The sequence below is a fragment of the Ctenopharyngodon idella genome, chromosome 9, assembly GCF_019924925.1.
Source record: "Ctenopharyngodon idella isolate HZGC_01 chromosome 9, HZGC01, whole genome shotgun sequence".
NCBI classification, from domain to species: domain Eukaryota; kingdom Metazoa; phylum Chordata; class Actinopteri; order Cypriniformes; family Xenocyprididae; genus Ctenopharyngodon; species Ctenopharyngodon idella.
The window spans coordinates 15,052,869-15,072,217 of record NC_067228.1 but is presented as its reverse complement, the minus strand read 5'-3'; the positions used below and the strand labels follow the sequence as shown (position 1 = coordinate 15,072,217).

Genomic DNA, 19,349 nt, shown 5'->3' with positions numbered 1-19,349 from the left:
GATTTAATTTTCAAGGACATTATAAGCAATTCATTTTGTTTCCAGGGTAAAAATGCACATGCCCCTATAGAAACACATGCCAAAGCGATGCACAAATCACATGCACACACAATAGCACAAATATGCATATTCATGCTTTCTCACCCCTACTTAATACAAGCCATAATTGCTCAAAAATACCCTCCCTTCTCTAATTGCAGGATTTTTCCCCCTCAAAATTCCTCACAATTTGAAAAGCCAGAGTTATGAATTGTATCACCAACTGTTGGCAATCAAATGGTTGTGAAGAAACTGTTCACAGGAACAAGCTGCAGTTGGCATCAGTCAGTCATCTCCTCTCCACAGGTGCACACATTTCTGATGGTGCATCCAAAGGCTGAAAATATGATCCGATATGATTGCATTACAAACATTTCCTCAAACAAGGGTATAGCCACAGAGGTCAAGCACAGGATGTCACAGTATATCAGCGTTTACGTGGTGACAGCACAGAAATGGTTATAAGACAAACTGTACTATTGATCCACTGTTGCCAACAAACACTGGACTGGTAGACCATGACTAATGACTCGCTCAAATATAATCTAATGATTACATGCTCAGTAATTAGATGTTTATAAATCTCTACCACGGTCTGTCTGTAAATACGGGCCAGTTAGAAGCCAGTAAAGGTTCTGTGGGGGGAAACAGAGAAACAAAGAGACCTCGTACATTACGACATAATTGAATATTTGCTGTCCGCATGACATTTGGAGCCAAGCAACATATAATCAATTGTGAACTGTGGTAAATGTTGTAAAAAAGACATTATACATATGTTTATGGCAACCTAATCTTGTGGTACAGCAATCTGATAGGCCATAGGTTAAAGTTCAGCTGCTCTCCTTGACAGTAAAATCGGATGGGTAAGTTACAGATAAATGTCTTGCTCTGAAGGTTTTTCTCCAAAGATCTTTCTCCATCGTGAAAGAAAAGGTGTCATATTACAATACTGCTTATTTGAAATTTTATTCTAGCATGTGATTAAGATGTCTTTAAGAAGAGGTGAAATAAATAACCAAGAAGAGGCCATGTGTTACAGTGATTTTACTATGGGTAAAAAGTGTATTTAGGCACAACAAAAATAAGAGTGCCTAAAACTTTCATAACCGTATTAAAATTTTCACACGTGGCCAATTGTCTGCCTGTTACTGCCTCAGATGAAAAAAAAAAGTAATTGTAAAATTAAAATAAGAAATAAAGCCACAGTTTAATGTATAGTCACAATAGTGAAATGACAAAATTACAATAATAATAATAAAATTATAAAATAATAACAATACATTTGTTAATCCACCAAGTAATTCACCTAACGGTATGAAGTTTATTGTTGGTGCAGTAATACAGAATTTAATAGATGAGCGATCACAGGTATGTATATCAGCTTTGAACATTGCTATTCATTTTATAAGTGTAAGATAAATGGAGAATCTGTTTAATTATTGCTGTGAACAGACACTGATCCGCACATTGAGATTTCTAGTGGCAAATGCAGTAGCCATATTTCTTAATCAAGTTTCAGTGTAACTCCCATAGGCTATGAGCTCCCAGTTTCCACTGTACTGGTGCACAGAGAGAGAGAGGGGAGGGGAGGAACACTACATGATGAATGGAGAGAAGATGACTGATCGGATGACATGAGGCTTTAGGGTATATCTCCCCCCTCATTCTGGTGGGCAACTGAGCTCTTATTATCCATCCAGCTCCCAGTCCACACACTCACACACACACACACACACACACACACACACACACACACACACACACACAGCACCGCAAGCACAGTCCAGATTACCGACAAGTATGCAGAAGTGTCATGTACCTATTTATTTTGAGGTGGCACCAGCGGCAGTTTTGACTCACTTGGTAGCATAGTTGAGATAAGACATGACCTAAAGGGGGGAGGGGGGGTTGTTTTAACTTTAAGAAAGAAAAGTCTAATGGTCTTGTTTAATGTGAAGGGGGACCCAGATTGAAATCTAAACATGATGTATCAGCAAAACTAAACTTGACAGCCAGTGATCATCACTCTTTTTAGAAGGCTGGAAGGTGCGATTTGACTAGACTGACCAAATATAGACATGTGAATGTGTGATTTCTGACACATTTTAGCCAAACACCTTTTTTTACCTTAAATAATTGTGCAGCTTAGTTTTCAAACTAAATATTTATAATTATATTTACATTTTAAATACATCAATTAGAAATCTGCATTTAAAATACATTGTCTCAAATGTGATTCTTCAGCATGTACACACATCTCTGCTTTGATGTCACATTTTTCATTTCAGTGAGTGTCCAGCTGTGCCTAAATCTTCAGTGCTCTTGCTTGTTCCCAAACACATTTTTCCCACATCTCCACATCTGTCTTTGTCAAAATTGAAAGTAGATTCATCTCCTCCAAATCACTCGTTCTTCTCTTGCTCTCCAAGCCCTAGGCTGCTCTACAAAGACAAGAGAGTGAAAGAAGCAGAGAATGAGAGAAGTGACAGCTTCAGAGGAAAGATCAGAGGCCGGGCCGTCTTCACATCCAGAAAGGCAGCAATGCAATATCTTACCCATACAACCTCTCTGTCACAGTCCGCCCCAAATAGCACATAAAACCACTCAACTGAGGAGAAATAAACTAACAACGGATGCAGCAAAAACAAGGTGTCAAGGGAAATGGTTTCATCAAGTCTAGCTCATAAAAATGGAATTTATGGACGCAAGGGCTTTTTTTGCACCGCAAGCGGTCTCGCCCTGATCATATGGACCCCCTGTACTGACCAGTCGGCCTGTTTGTGATATCACTGGGGTTGTAATCAAGGCCAGGGTCATAACTCACAGGCCAGCACAAAGAGAAAATGGGTCTGAATCCAGTAAAAATATATATAAAGAGAGTCATATAGTTCAACGGCAAATCATTTTCATGTGAGGTTAGAGTCTTATTAAAAAATGTCCTGACAAACCTGTAACACCTGGTTCACGTTCCTTTTCGTATTTTTCAGTGCTCTTTTGTGCGGTCAAGATAAATATTTTTAGTCTTTACAAATTTTAAAAGTTTGCTTTCAGTCAGACTAAAACCTTTGTCTTTTTACAATGTCATGTAAATGCTTTAGTCAGGCTACAATAATGCCAGTCTGTTTTTTTTCTAAAGTCAAAGACAAAGACTTTGTTCAACATGTAGAGTAGACGATTAAACTAAAATCACCATTGTGCACACTAGTGTTGTAGTCAAGACCACCTAAACCGAGACCAAGTCAAGACCAAGACTTTGAGGGGTTTAGACCAAGACAAGACCAAGACCAGACTAGCACTCCTCAAATCCATCTGAAAGATCCACATTTACTGCCTGAGAAATGTCTTAATAATCAATAATTACAATTAGAATAATAAGACACTATATAGAGCTGTTACTAATCACTAACAACAAAATTCATCTTTACACTACAGAGGTGGAACAGAAGTTGCATTTGAATTGGTACAATTACAAATACATAAATAATGTTGAGATTAATGTTTTAAAAATAAATTTTGTTTATTGAACATTTGTAAAAAAAAAAAAAATCAATATCATGTTTGCAATTGAGCCCATATTTGTGAAAACAGCCCTCTTTCTTGTGATATTGCTTAATTGCTAATTATATCATATGTTATAATATAAATATCAAGATCTTATACAAGTACTTTTTTGCAATCATATCTTGAATTTTGTGGGCATTTGTATTAATTTTGGTGACATTTTTGACACAATCCCTGATTTCTGACCCGGCACAATAGTAACAAAATAAATGAAATTAGTTATTGATTGCATTTGAAGCAGGAAGTTTTACATCCAATTAAATGAATGATGTGAACAAATAAATCAGACAATGTAACGGCAATTTAGCGATATCCCCGCAGTTGTGGTCTTGAAATAAAATCCAGACTCCTTTTAGTCTGAGACCAAGACAAGACTGAGACCAAATGCGGCTGAGACCAAGACAAGACCAAAACCTTCAAAAAATGGTCTTAAGACTGGTCTCGAGACCAAGACCGGTCTCAAGTACTACAACATTAGTGCACATGCTCTGAAAACCCAGAACGCAACACAAGCAAGGAAGAAATATCATTACTGGAAACATATATACTTCATGTATACTCAACTACACAAAAACGCACTGTAACTCAATTATAACTGCACATGTAAATGTAATGTTTGGAATTTAATACAAGTGTATGGCATACTGCACAGTATATAATTTAGATTCTATAAAACTCTAACTCTCTATATATGTACACCATTTAAAATTATAAAAATGTCAGACAGAATTATGATAAATTGTTGTCAAATGTCCTTATTAATAGTATTTTCAGTTATTATTTCAGAAGTAAGTGATTCCCCTCCAACTGTCCTATAAACATTTTTGGAAATGGAAAGCAGAGTCAAGCACATTGCATTGTGGGATACAATGTTCCACACAGTATGCTGTGGTTGGTTGTATAGCCCATATTTTAGAAAATGTAAGAAGGTCTTCCATGCATACAGAAAATTTGCATAGTGTGCAAAGTGTAAATACTGCATATTGCAATAACAGTACAAGTACTGTGGCAGTATGCTATTCTGAACATACCCCAGGTTTCTGAGCCCACAGTTTTGATAAGCCTCAAAGTGAGAGCTGCCAGCACACAGGAAATCCCTCCTCTGTCGTCTTCACACCTCTAGTGAGGAAAACACACATGCTCCAAAACGGCTGCAACTTTTGCGTGCAGGGTCACATCCAATCAAGTCAGAGGGTGTTTGAATCTCAACTCCACACACCCTACAGGCCTAATATGTTGCTTCTTATTGATTGGACATCTCACCCAGTCAGACGGCCACAACATGGAGGAAACACATCACTCTCTGCTGGTTATCAATTGGTCGAGGGAGCAGCTGGGTCAGCTTAGGAACGTTAGCTGACATTAATGATGAAAAAAAAAAGGATGAAATATTAATTTATATGGTAACACTTTATTTCAGTGGTCCACTTTAGACATTCTACTGACAATAAGTAGAATTCAAACTAGATGTCAACTAACTCTCTTTAGAGTATCAGTAGATTGTCTGCTTTATATCTGCTAACACTTTATGTTGATGGTCCCACAACAGGCATTCTACTGACTATAAGTAACTTTGCAACCAGAGCTTGACATTAAAGCCTGCCAACCCGCCAAATGCGGGTGGATTTCAGCAGTAGCATGTAACGCAGTTACTCCTACAAGCCACTTTGGCGGGTTAAATCTTATGTATAATATATACATTTTTCACTTGTAGTCTTTTAAAAGGGCATCTGAAATAATAACCTAAGTGCAAGTGTTTTCAAAAATATAAATTTTTCGATACATATCGATATTGAAATTCATGAAAAGCTTCCAAATACTCATTTTCCACAGAATAGATACATGAAACCTGCTGTGCTTTCTCACTCTCTCATCTCTCCGACATCGAGTTGACACACAACTCGAAACACTATGTATATACAGTATTAGTCTGCATCAGGTCAGTAACTAGTTGGCATTTCTGTTCTTCGTATCAAATTAATGAAAGTTTAAACGTGCTAATGTGAATAGCCTTTATATATTACTGTTGTGTTTGTTTTATGTTTGTTCTGAGAATAGAAATGATTTTCTTTTCCTCACTTTCAGAAACATTCTAAAACATTCGGAGGCAATAAATACTACATTAAGGCAATACTAAGATAATATTTTATGCGTCTGTTGTGTGTACTTAATGCCTGTCAATCAACATTAGAGCCTCCCTCTGGCTGAATAATGCAAGGACGTTAGATCTATGCCAAAAGAGTGTCTGCATTTGTTCAGTGATTAGAATATAAAGCTTACAAAATCAGTATCTGTGGTCAGGCCACTACTGTTTAGAGGGCTTAAATTTCGGCGTGCGCACACATAAAGCCGCCTCTCTACTGAATTTCTAAAAATTATTTTTCGCTGCTCATTGCACTTAAACAGTCAAATACACACAAAATAATGTCAAAATGCTGGTCTTGGCAAGTATTCATTTAAACACAGTCATTTATGATTTAAGTGAATGTAAACAGTTGAGAAAGAAAAGGCATGTGTTACAGTATAATGGATCCGTGCGTCAGGTCTTAAAGTGACAGCAGCCTAATATACCTGCTGCCAAATTATGAGATAATATTAAAAATATCTATATGGCAGTTTTTCCCCATGGTATCAATGTCAAAATTGTGGCCAATGAAAATGCTGAGTGGCTAGTAACTTTGGAAAACCACTAGCCAGAGTGTCTTCTACATACCCGAACTCTTACACCCACCTGACCCTAACCTAACTGTCTACTACAGTCAACTAATATATATTATATATATATATATATATATAATTAGAACTAATATGATAAAATGTGCTGCACAAGGAAATAAACCTTTTCATAGAACCCTCACTCTCACGGGCATTGTATCACTTGCAAAGACAGCCTTCCCAGCATGTCTGTTAGTTATTAATACCTCATTGTTGGCTTTTTCTTGAAAGAACCAAAGGAAGGAGATAAGAGGCACGCATTCGCTCAACACTCCCGAGCGAGAGGGGGGTGCATTAGCTCGTACTTCTGTCAAACCCCCACCCCCGCATGCCCCGATTTGACATGCAAATAAGAGCCACATTTGCATCTACCTGACTAAACAAACAGGAATTAGGAGAGACAATCAGCACACATAAGGAGTGAGAAATTAGATCTGAAAACACCTCTCCCCAGGCTTATAAATAATGCAGCATTGTGTGTTTTAAGAACTAGTGTGCTCATTCTAAGAAGCGTTCAGATTTGTGCTGACATGGTGAGATCCCTGCCGTAGTTTGCCTGCGGCATTATGGTAGTTAAGATTAATTCTGAAGGAAACCTCTACCTGCTGAGGTCACGGTTGGTGACCCCTCACAATGATCTGGGATCTTTCCATTCGATGGTTTTGCAGCAATGTGGTCATACGAATGCATTTATATGAGTGAGATCAGATGTTGTTTTGCACAGGGAAAGAAGCTGACCTGAAAATGGAGGTCCTGGAGTGACACAGCCGGGCAACAGCTCTTGTGCTCTTAATTAGAAATCACCGTTCGTACGCCCGGTCTACCTTGGCCATGCCACAGCGGACTTTATGCTAATGCATCTCAACTTTAATGGAGCAGCTAACCCTCTCTTTGACAGAAAGCACATCCTGAAATGAAAAATCAGCAACAAGCAAGAGGAACTCACCTCTGTGAAACTTCAAGTAGGGCAAGTATTTTCAAACAAATGACACCACTGGGCTGAGGCGAAAGGTCAAAGACAGTTCCAGTCCATCGGAAACAAGGAGTAAAGGCCAAATTTCTTGATGACACGGGGGACTTGAAAAAGATAAAGCAGTGAAAAAAAAAAAAAAATGTAATTAATGTTTTCGTAGGCTCACTTTGCTTCCAAAATCTTTGTACCGCATAAAGACAATTTTACATTGCAACTGCAAATTCCCAATTGATTTTCAGAAGTGAGGCAGCACCACTTGCCAAGCTCATGCACAAATATCCTGCCACTTTTTCACACTGCAGAAAATAAGATCTTTTTGTGGTTACTGTGTACCAATGACCATTCAGATGTGATTTTAAACACACCCAATTAAATGGCATTTTGTTTAATGTGGTCAAAGAACAACATCAAAGATGTTTGATTGCTGATTTTCCTGAGCTCTGTGGTACATTTTATGGGGAATTTTATTATTTTTTGTTTTATTTATATTTTTAGCTGTATTAGCTATCATTTGCGAGCAACATACAAAACAATATTTAAACTAATCACCTCATTCAGAGACGCAGCATGCTTTTGCTTACTAGCATTGAGCTGAAGCGGTAGCAAGCAGGCATCGCAGTGTTTGTGCTGGTGTGTTCACAAGAAAAGATCACAAGAAAAGCTTACTGCATAAAATGCCTTTAAGACCTTGTGCATAAATGACGGACAAGGTTTGCCAGGTGTAAAGCAAGCTATTAAATAAGTATACACAGTGGGATTGATTTAATACTGCATACTGTGCTCACTGCTACTACTGCTGACTGACTGACTAATTGTCAGCTCTTAAAACTATTAAATTCAAACGTAACCTATCCAACTAACTAAGTCACCTGTATTAAACCACCTACCTAACCTCTAACAGTGAACCTGCTGTTAAGTTTACGTTAGTTTTAAACCTCTCAGTGTGAATGGAGAAGCCTAAGCACAGTCACTTCACCATCATTTCCTCTCTTTACATTACAGCAAGAGCCTTCAAGTCATGACAGCAAATCAATAGATTAGTTACCACAAGTAGATATGTAGGAACAGGAAAGAGAGAGAGATAAGTTAAAGAGTTTTCGAAAATGAGTGCTCACTCCCCGATGAAGATGTTTTCCCTTCCGTCTTACCACATTTGATGCTCCAGGCAGTGCTCGGAAACAAAACAGTCATTAAGGAGAGGAACTTGTCTCACGAAACTATGAGAATCCATCACACAAAACATCCCAGTTGTGCGCCAGTCTGTCGTCTCTCACTCTGTCTCACTTTCTAGAAACTTCATAAACATCATGTGCTACATCAATGCATTTCTGCATAGGTCTAAAAGACTGAGACCACAAATCTCATCAAAAATCTGGGATCAAACATAGATTTAAACAAGGTTTTAGATATTTGGGGGAAAAAAAATCATACAAATAAGGTTTAATGTAAATTAATTATTACAGTAATATCTATAAATATTATTAAATATATATTATTAAATATTATCTATCTATCTATCTATCTATCTATCTAGACTGTAAACCTGAATAAGTTGGGCTAAACTCAAAAAATTTGAGGTAATCAGTTACATCAAATTTTTTTAGTTATGATGTTCCCAATTTTAAGTAAGCAGAACTATCAAGTTTTGAGTTTGTAGTACTCATGCATGTTAATTGCTCCTAACTTGAAGTACTAACTGAGTTTGCTAACTCATACATTTTGATAGCAATTAACATAAAATATTTAATTAACTTTTTTTTTTGAGTTCTTGCAAATCAAATGAGTTATTTACTTCACTGTAAACCCTAAGAAAATACAAAAAATGCCAACTTGTTAATTTGCTAACATGATAACAATAGCATGGTATAGCACTTACTTTTCAAGCACCAACGCAGGCGTCAGCCAATCAGATCGCCTTATGCAAACACTCTAGTGCAGTCGCTAGCTAATTGCGTTCATGCAACACCGGAAAGTAATGTGATTGGCTTCAGACACGCCCTCCATCAAGCGTTAACGCTGACGCCCCGTGTAAATGCAGCGCTAGTGAATGAGCACGGCAACTTAAAACATGTAACTTACCTGCTCTCATACCAAGCCGCATGCGCTACTTTTCACCATGATAGTAACTCTCCAAAAACCCACATTAACAGAAACTCTTCTAAATTAGCAAAACAAAACATTAATCACTACTAAATCGCCCTTACCATTAATTTTGTGCAAAAGGCATTATATAACACTTAATTTTAGCATTACTCTCCCTTTCGAGTGCCATGGGCAAAGCATGCCGGGAAATAGAAATCCCAGCCCAGTTTCAGTTAAACTTAAGTTAGTTTAAAGAAATGCGTTCATACAACTCAAAACAATCTATCTATCTATCTTGTTACCAACCTTCTTCAAAATATCTTTTTCATTGGCATAATGTGTAGTGCCTATTTTGGATTATTTTCCAACAAAGTGGAAGCTTGTTTAAGTTATGGCTCATTGGTCTGTTCTTCAGATAATACTGAAGATATTAGCAGAAGCTTTGCATTGACTTTGTGGTTAGAATTTCCAGATCTATTTCTGTCCCTCCACGACAGAGACATGACTCAAAACATTTTTCCATCTTCTAAACAAAACTCAAAGGGTTAGTTCACCCAAAAATTAAAATTCTGTTGTTCAAAACCTGTAGGACTTTTATTGTTCTTCTGGAGAACTCAAAAGGAGATGTTAATAGAAACTGGGAAAAAAAACAACAACTTTGTTGTGAAGCACACATAACTATGAGTCACATTATCCAAAAAACCGACTGACCACAGATGATTCAGGAATTTCCCAACCTGATGTAACCCACTGTGAAGCCACAGGGGGAAAACAAGTCACAGCTTTGAATTGCATTATGTATGCCTGAGCAAACATCCTCTCCTAAATTGAATTCATAATGCCTCCAATCACTGAGTACATATTTGAAGAGGAAAACAGCCTTTAGTGAATTATAGTGCATGCTGTCATAGCTGAGGACAGATGGTGTGTGAATGGAGGTCAGTTGTTTCTGTGGGAAAAAAAAGATGCCCTGTTGGAGAGGATGGGTAGCGCATGGCCTGCTCCGCTGTTGCAGCGATGAGGTTGTGTTCAAACATCACACAACATCTGGCCCGTGTCCTCACACACTGAAGGCTGGAACATCCTCAAGTGCAGAAGACAGACTGAGCAGAGGAAAAATTCCATGAGGTTGGACTGTGCAACTGTTCCACAAGATGGGGAAAGATGGGATGGCAAGAATTTGCATCTCCACGTTCCCATCTGCCGTTTCTGGCAGGCGGAGGAGGCTTTAAAGCCACCAAGTGGAAAGAAAAGTGAACAGGAGATTTTAGGCAGTCAAGACGTGATTTAGCAATCTAAAGGTGGCTTTTCCTCTGAGAAGAATGACAAATGCTCAGAGATTCTGGCAGATAATCTCTTTCAAAGAATAGCAGGATTAAAAGAAATCTATTTTGATTGGCCATGTATGAAAAATATCAATATGCACTAGGTACATAGTGTTTTCCTCTATACTATAGTATATATAAGTGTAGTATATCTATTTATCATCACACAATAGTTTTGGTTTCCATTTGACTTCCATTGTATGGACAAAAAATACATTCAATACAGGGGTCATATACTGTATGTTTAGAACTGTGATTAAATGTTGGTAATTAAATGAAGGTGAGTAAATGTTTATAAAATCCTGAAACTACCCCTGCCACCACCCATGACGGGTTAAAACGAAACCAGACAGGTGGGGCTGGATTTTCAACACTTTTACTTGACATATAGTTTGAGGGTACACCTAAGGTAAAATCTACCAGAAACCAGACAGCCACACTGAAAGGAAACTGAAAGAGATACGCTTGCACACATAACCAACCATAATCATTTTATGCCCCCCTCCCCACACTAGTCAAAACAAAACTAAGAAACAGCTTGAAAGCCACAGAGGACTTTTTACATTTTTTCCCCTTTGCTGCATTCCTTTCAACTGTAAGAAGCCAGTCATCCCGGCATATTTGCAACTTGACAGTGACAGAGTATTTCTTCAGTTTACAAACACATACTACTGGGAGAGTTTCAAAGCACACGCCACAGTCAACAGCATTGTTAGTGCCGAGTTCACATTATTCTGTGCATCTCCACCTCACTGCAACACTGCTGTCAATCTACCTCCTCTCCCTATGCCTTATTTATGACACCGGTTTGGGGAGCATGCTGCGCAGGGGGCTCAGGGGGACACCGTTATCCCAACAATACACTGCATTATTTGCCTAATCAAACAAACAGGAGGCACCTTCATGCAATATGTAGCATAACTCATGGAAACAAATGTGGCTCTTGTTTCATCTGTTGCTACACACGTGTATGTCAGGACATAGTGTGTCTCGCTGTCATCGACAAAGCTGCAAATGGAGGTGTTAAAGTCACTGCAGATGTGAAACTGACAGAGATACCCACACCCCTCCTCTATTATTTCCAAACAAGAGGCATCACAGCTGAGGGCGATGGCTAACCTTTCATGTGACCACTTAAAGTTATCATACAACATCCAAGCTCCCTACTTTATGGCTAATATCATTACAACATGTTTTTGCAGGCACCATTTTGCATTTTTACTTTTTTCCCCATAGGGATTTAAAAAAAAAAAACGTCTTTTTTGTTAAAGTGCCCCTATTATGCCTTTTTTAATGTTCCTAATATTGTTTTAGGAGTCTCCTACAACAGGTTTACATGCATGCAAGGTCAAAAAACACTTTCGTTTTCTCATAATATACATTTAATTTCACCTCAGTTCTCAATTATTTGTAAACGATTTCTTAGAATCAGTTCAAAGAATCAGTCTCTCTAAACCCCTCCTTTGCGTGAGCTTACACTGCTCTGATTGGTCTACTGCGCGCGCCCATTGCCATAACTGAATGACAGCTATCAATTCGCAAGACATTATATACAATGTATGGACAAAAAAAGATAGCATCGATTTTACTGTATCATTTTGAGCCAGAGTCCAACGATAAATCTGAAGTAGTCTATCAACCAGAAACTCGCAATCACGACTGGAGTAGGACATTTCTCTATGGTAAGTGTCACCTTATTTTGCGTTATTTTTAAGATGTGATAGCAGCGTCACTGTTATACTTTATGTAGGTGCACCTGTAGGAACTGTATCAGAATCCCAAGCGAAGCTGAAAACCTCTGACATAAGATATACATTTAAGCCAGATGTGACTTTTTCGTCATAACTATTAACTAAGGAAAAAATGGCTATATCATTGTTTGACAATCAGTTTACAATTACACATTACAACATTACAATCGGTGTTTACTGTTTACGGAGAGAATACTTCAACTAGTTAGCACGGACTAGCATCTTAACATCCTATTACAATACAGATAGAGCTCCACTCTATTGTAATAATAAAAACACAGAGGAAAAAAAATGTTTGTTTTGCAGTTATGTAGCGAACCGGGCCCACAATTATGTTGTAAACTCTCACATTAGCTGAGCACAAACGTGAATAGCTGATAAGGCATTACACTTTGTAAACAAAAGTCATGCTCCATCCTTGATCATTACTCCAAGTAATAAGACAGACAAGCTGCATTAATTGACACATTTTTAGACAATATTGGACCCACATCTGAATAGCAGAACTACAGAAACGTGAGTTAGCCGGTTAGCAGGAGACATACAGACTGCATGTGTATGTTACACAACATAGCATACAAAACTACGAATTTTGAACGATCGCTAGAACATATAAACATCAATTATTAAATATACTTACAGGTTGAGATTCAGAGGAGCAAGCTGGTCCAAATAAACTGGGCATTGATCCATATTTTAAGACCAATCATTTTGTGAATCCTCCGTTAAACTCCCTGAGGTTTGAGTCAGTAAAATGACGGGAACACAACAAAAGATTGTACTGCTGTGGTATTGTTGAAAAAATGAATTTTGCCTGGCATCTGCGAGCGCAATAAGTGGGCGGGCAGTATGGTAATGTTTCGTTGTGACGTCACAACGAAACGGCTTGGGATTCGTTTTACAAACGACTCGTTTAATTGACTCAGAGTCGACTCTTATTTTTGAGAGACAATAACTTTGTATACGGTGCACTTTCAAATTTAAAAATTTGCAGGATATTTTCATTCTCTTAGAGCTATGTTACACACTACATGAAAGGTAATTTTCAAAAACAGTCAAGAAAACCAGCTACAAGGTAAATCACAGCATCACAAACTTTTAAAAGCAAAAGAGTATTTGAAAAAAGGACCAACACACAAAGGTACAAGAATGTGTTAATGGCCTTAGTGAGGGAAACAACTACAATCCAATGAAGCATTGCAAATGAAATAATTGAATAAGGAACGATGAATAAATATTAAACTATACATATAAAGTTGTTGATTATACAGTGGGTACGGAAAGTATTCAGACCCCCTTAAATTTTTCACTCTTTGTTATACTGCAGCCATTTGCTAAAATCATTTAAGTTCATTTTTTTTCCTCATTAATGTACACACAGCACCCCATATTGACAGAAAAACACAGAATTGTTGACATTTTTGCAGATTTATTAAAAAAGAAAAACTGAAATATCACATGGTCCTAAGTATTCAGACCCTTTGCTGTGACACTCATATATTTAACTCAGGTGCTGTCCATATCTTCTGATCATCCTTGAGATGGTTCTACACCTTCATTTGAGTCCAGCTGTGTTTGATTATACTGATTGGACTTAATTAGGAAAGCCACACACCTGTCTATATAAGACCTTACAGCTCACAGTGCATGTCAGAGCAAGTGAGAATCATGAGGTCAAAGGAACTGCCTGAAGAGCTCAGAGACAGAATTGTGGCAAGGCACAAGAATTTTTGGCCTTAATTCTAAGTGGTATGTGTGGAGAAAACCAGGCACTGCTCATCACCTGTCCAATACAGTCCCAACAGTGAAGCATGGTGGTGGCAGCATCATGCTGTGGGGGTGTTTTTCAGCTGCAGGGACAGGACGACTGGTTGCAATCGAGGGAAAGATGAATGCGGCCAAGTACAGGGATATCCTGGACGAAAACCTTCTCCAGAGTGCTCAGGACCTCAGACTGGGCCGAAGGTTTACCTTCCAACAAGACAATGACCCTAAGCACACAGCTAAAATAACGAAGGAGTGGCTTCACAACAACTCCGTGACTGTTCTTGAATGGCCCAGCCAGAGCCCTGACTTAAACCCAATTGAGACCTAAAAATGGCTGTCCACCAACGTTTACCATCCAACCTGACAGAACTGGAGAGGATCTGCAAGGAGCAATGACAGAGGATCCCCAAATCCAGTTGTGAAAAACTTGTTGCATCTTTCCCAAAAAGACTCATGGCTGTATTAGATCAAAAGGGTGCTTCTACTAAATACTGAGCAAAGGGTCTGAATACTTAGGACCATGATATTTCAGTTTTTCTTTTTTAATAAATCTGCAAAAATGTCAACAATTCTGTGTTTTTCTGTCAATATGGGGTGCTGTGTGTACATTAATGAGGGAAAAAAATGAACTTAAATGATTTTAGCAAATGGCTTCAATATAACAGAGTGAAAAATTTAACGGGGGTCTAAATACTTTCCGTACCCACTGTATCTATAGAAACAATATATTTTAAGTTCACTGTAAAATATGTATATATTTTTTCATTTTTTCATTTTATTTTTTTAAATATTTTTACAGAATAGCGATACCGACTTGATTATGTCATCTTCGGTGCTTCATGAGAGAGGTCTTTTCCTGCAAGCTCTTTTTTTTTTTTTTTGCACGATTTGCTCAACGCAACTTTGATTGCTAGAATTTTCTGTACAGCATCATGGCTAATGTTTTTCACCACAAATTCAGCTGTTAATAAAATACATTGAAATAATGCAAGCGTATGGCTTCAACACAAACATATACCATCAATTAACAATCTTGGGAACTCACAGTAGTAAGTAGTAGCCTAATCTGTTTCCCTGTGGAGAAAATTAATGTATTTACTTCCAAAACCTGACTATTGCACTCTATGTCACAAGATCACAACATGTTTTTGAAAGCATTGGATAAACTTGAGCAATGCTTAACTACACGTACACCATTCCTATCTTGCAGAGGACATATCCACTCTATCTGTGGTTTCGCAAGTCTGTGTCAGCTGAGAAATATTCAGGTAAGTTGCACCTGGATGACTGTGATTGCTAAAGGTGTCTGGCTGACTCAAGGTTTTGCTCAAGAGTACAGGCAGAAGGGGTAATAATATACCAATACACCACAGTCTGTGTTTGCTCAGTGTGTGTCAGCCGTGTTTTCGGTTCACTCCCTTTAATTAAAGATGCTTTCTGATGCACAGTGCAATACTGCACAGATGTGGTAGGGTTTGAGTGTGAAAATAAGAATAACTGAGATGGGTGTTGAGGTTGTGCAGGTAGAGGCATAGTGTACAACATCTGCATATATTCTAGTCATATTTATAAAGTAGATAGCTATATTTTAATTCTTAATTTAATACTTCGATTCTCAAGGTTATTTTTCACTAAAAATCCTGTCATTATTTACTCACCCTCATGTTGTACCAAACGTGTATGACTTCACAAAAGATATTTTGAAAAATGTCAGTGTAGCCAATACAATGAAAGCCATATAGGTCCAAAGTTGTTTGGACCTCATCATTCTTCAAAATGTAATGTATGCGTGTGTGCAGGTCGTATTTAACCATGGAAAAGAAAATAAGTAATTAGCTTCTTGAATACACTTGTGCTACTTTTAGCTTCCCTGCTTGTACACAGACTCCTGCTTATGGATGCCTGCCAAGCAGTTACATAAAATCGATGAGAACTTCGTCAATAGCCCTTTAGACGGATGGTAACAGAATGTGTTCCTTATTTTCTGATTATTCTAGATTAATCTATCCACTCCATTTCTCCCGCTTATTCATCACAGAGAAGACTGATGCTGTGTTAGTGGAAAGATCTGGGAGAATAATGTTTGAAAATGACATTCTTAGTGATTCAAGACTCATGGTCTTATGAAATTCAGCCCCGAGGCCCAGCTATCTGCTCATAATGGCAAAGCCTGAAGACTACAGCATTCAGTTTTGTTTTTACTGGAACTCCGTAATTGAATATGCGCCTGACATCAAACAGCTCTGATCTAGGCGGTTGGAATTGCCATCTGGAATTCTGAATCCATGTAGCGCTGCTCCTCTGAAATCGTGCTGAGGAGGCAAGAGAGCCCAAAGACCAGCCTCTTACCAACTAGCTAGATCATCTTCTCTGTTCTCTAACATCAAATGGTCTGATCAGTTTAATTTGGTAATAGTGAGAGTATTTCTGATCCCATGCAGTAATCTTATCAAGAGTACAGTATGTATGAGTACTGTATGTAGTCTTGTAGGTTCATGGTGCAACCGGTTGACTATGAAAGCCACTGTAAAATGCAGAGCCATGAAAGTGTGATAACAGCGTGTTTCAACATCATGTGCAGTAGAGCAGGAAGTTTGACAGGATCTTTACAGGGGTAGAATGCTGGGAAGGTTTATGGCTTCACCTCGCCCTAGGCTGACACTCACACGCCTCGCCCACATTTCTGATTCAGCCCTCAGGGTGTGTGTGTGTGTGTGTGTGTGTGTGTGTATGTGAGTCTGTGAGTGTTGTGTGTACGGTATGTGTGTGAAAGGGGCAACAGATATGTCAAGGAACAAACTTTAACCCTACCCTAAACATGTACTTTACCCTCAGCACCAGATGTCTAGAGAGGATGTATTCTGAGCACAAACCCACATGCCTGTACACAAACACTCCCACTCACAAAACAGCAAAACATCTAGGGCACACATGTCCACACTCACCAACACGGCTGTATATGAGGAATGTTCCCAGGAAGGGTTTGCACAACCATGGATGGTAGTCAGAATAGACGCAAGGCTGAAAGGGATATAGAATTAAAAATGATGCATAATATGGAACGAAAGTTCTAGAGAAATAAAAATAATTTAAATAAGAAGCACACAATTTTTTTTTTTTTAAATAAAAGATTCTAATGCAAATAAATGGTGTTATTTTGAGATTTCTTTGAGACTCCTGGAAAAAATAATGCATTATGGTTTCCACTAAAATATTAGGCAGCACTGTTTTCAACATTGTTAATAATAATTAATGTTTCTTGAGCACTAAACCAGAATATTAGAATGATTTTTTCTTTAGATTTGGTCAAATAAATGCAGCCTTGGTAAGAGAAAGAGGCTTCTTTCAAAAACATTAAAACATAAAATATTTCTGACCACAAACTTTTGAATGGAAAATAAGATATAAAGTAAATAATTTAAAAAAAAAAGCTCATAGTAATAATATGAAGACATTCTATTAAAACCCTTAAAACCCTTAAATGCATACTTAGGGTCTTTATCGACCCGGACGTCATTCACTACCCTCCTCCTCATTCATTTTTTAAAGATAGACATCAACCTTCTTAGTATTCCTCAATCAATTCATTATAAACAATATAACAAGAAAAAAAAAACATAACATTTTAAAAGAATGCCTGTTTTCCCATTCATTTTTTGTAAAAATGTATAGGGTCGCTAACGACCCGATGTGTGTATCAGTGTAGGCTACGTATATTTTTTTCTGCACAACAATAATTGAATCTTTGATGACGGAATAAGCGCAGTTCACCTTTATTCCACAAGGTGTCAATGTCTGATACACAATGATGAAGTGACGTTTCATTCAGACAGAAAATGAAAGAATAGGAAGTATCATTAGCAAAACGTGAAAGGGCTCAGCGATTTACTGCAGAGCAAGTACTGAACGCAATCAAATTTGAGTGTCAGTGTCACTTGATGGATGATCTGGTGAAGCTGTCAGTGATCAAAATATTGATTTTGAAGATGATGAAAATGATAGTTTTGAGAATATGTTTGAGATCGCGAATGGGCTCATATTCGCGATCTCAAACATATTCACAAAACTATCATTTGCTGAATGTACTGGGAAATGAGCTCTGACGAAGACAGTGATGATGAACCCTTCCAAGCTCCAAAAGGTAACAAAATATGCTTTATTTTATTCTTCTGTAATTATTACTCTAACATCAGAGTTTTATATTATCGCGATAAAGAGATCCGGGTCGCTAAAGACCCGAATATGTAAGAATGATTGGCGAAACAGTCGTGCATTTAGGGTTTTAAAATGAAAAATTTGACAAAAACTGTATTAAAATAATGACAAGGAGAAAACACTTAACGCAATGCACTTTAATCTCATAATTCCGTGACTTTTTTAATTTTGACTTTATTCTAAAAATATTGCTTGTAATATGTAATGTTAAAAATCCCTTCTTTTGAGATATCTATATTAAATCCTCATAAATGGAAAAAGCAAAAAAGAGAGACTTTAATCAGGATCATAATGTGAATATTTTATGAGTGTTAGTCTAAATTTTCTAGTTCCAGGCCTTCATGGTTCAATAGTTATTCAGCTGCCAGCAGAGCACTGGCATGGTGCATCATCACCAACACATACTACCAGCCTCCTCAGCTGGCATCGCGCCTAGCACTGAAGTGTTTCGAGGAATGGGTGGTGGGGGTGTGATGAAATGGGACGGGTACACATTTTCCCCTTCACTTGCCAAAGTGGGGTTAATGTCCACAAAGCACAGAGTTGTGTTTCGTGTGTATGTGTGTGTGTGTGTGTGTGTGTGTGTGTGGAGGATGTGAGCAAAGCTAGTGCATTGTAGGAAAACTAGGTCAGCAGTGAGGTCTCTCTGGAAGAGGATGTGAACTTGTCACCTTTGATTCCATTAGAGGGACTGAACTTGGTGGGAGAAGATGTGAGAGGGAGAGGATATAAGGTCAAGAGATTGTTTGGTCACTGTGCCATTTCAGCAAGAGGAAAACAAACACTGAACTCCAGCAGAAGGCACAACCTCAGGCAAACCTTAATGGGCAGGAGATTATTTAGTGAAGATTCGTGACCATAAACTTCAAAACGGATGTTGACATGGGTTAAACCACGGGTTTGAATCCTTTCTTAGCA

General features: G+C 38.0%; 1 long non-coding RNA gene across 2 annotated transcripts in view; it reads right to left on the bottom strand.

Moving 5' to 3' along the window:
- Nucleotides 1–7,184: 7,184 nt before the first annotated feature.
- LOC127519428 (uncharacterized) overlaps nucleotides 7,185–19,349 on the bottom strand; it is a 31,146-nt gene continuing 18,981 nt past the window's right edge. For both annotated transcript variants that reach the window (XR_007931829.1, XR_007931828.1), the window contains exon 3: nucleotides 7,185–7,395. This is a non-coding gene — a long non-coding RNA (uncharacterized LOC127519428). The remainder of the gene's footprint in view (nucleotides 7,396–19,349) is intronic.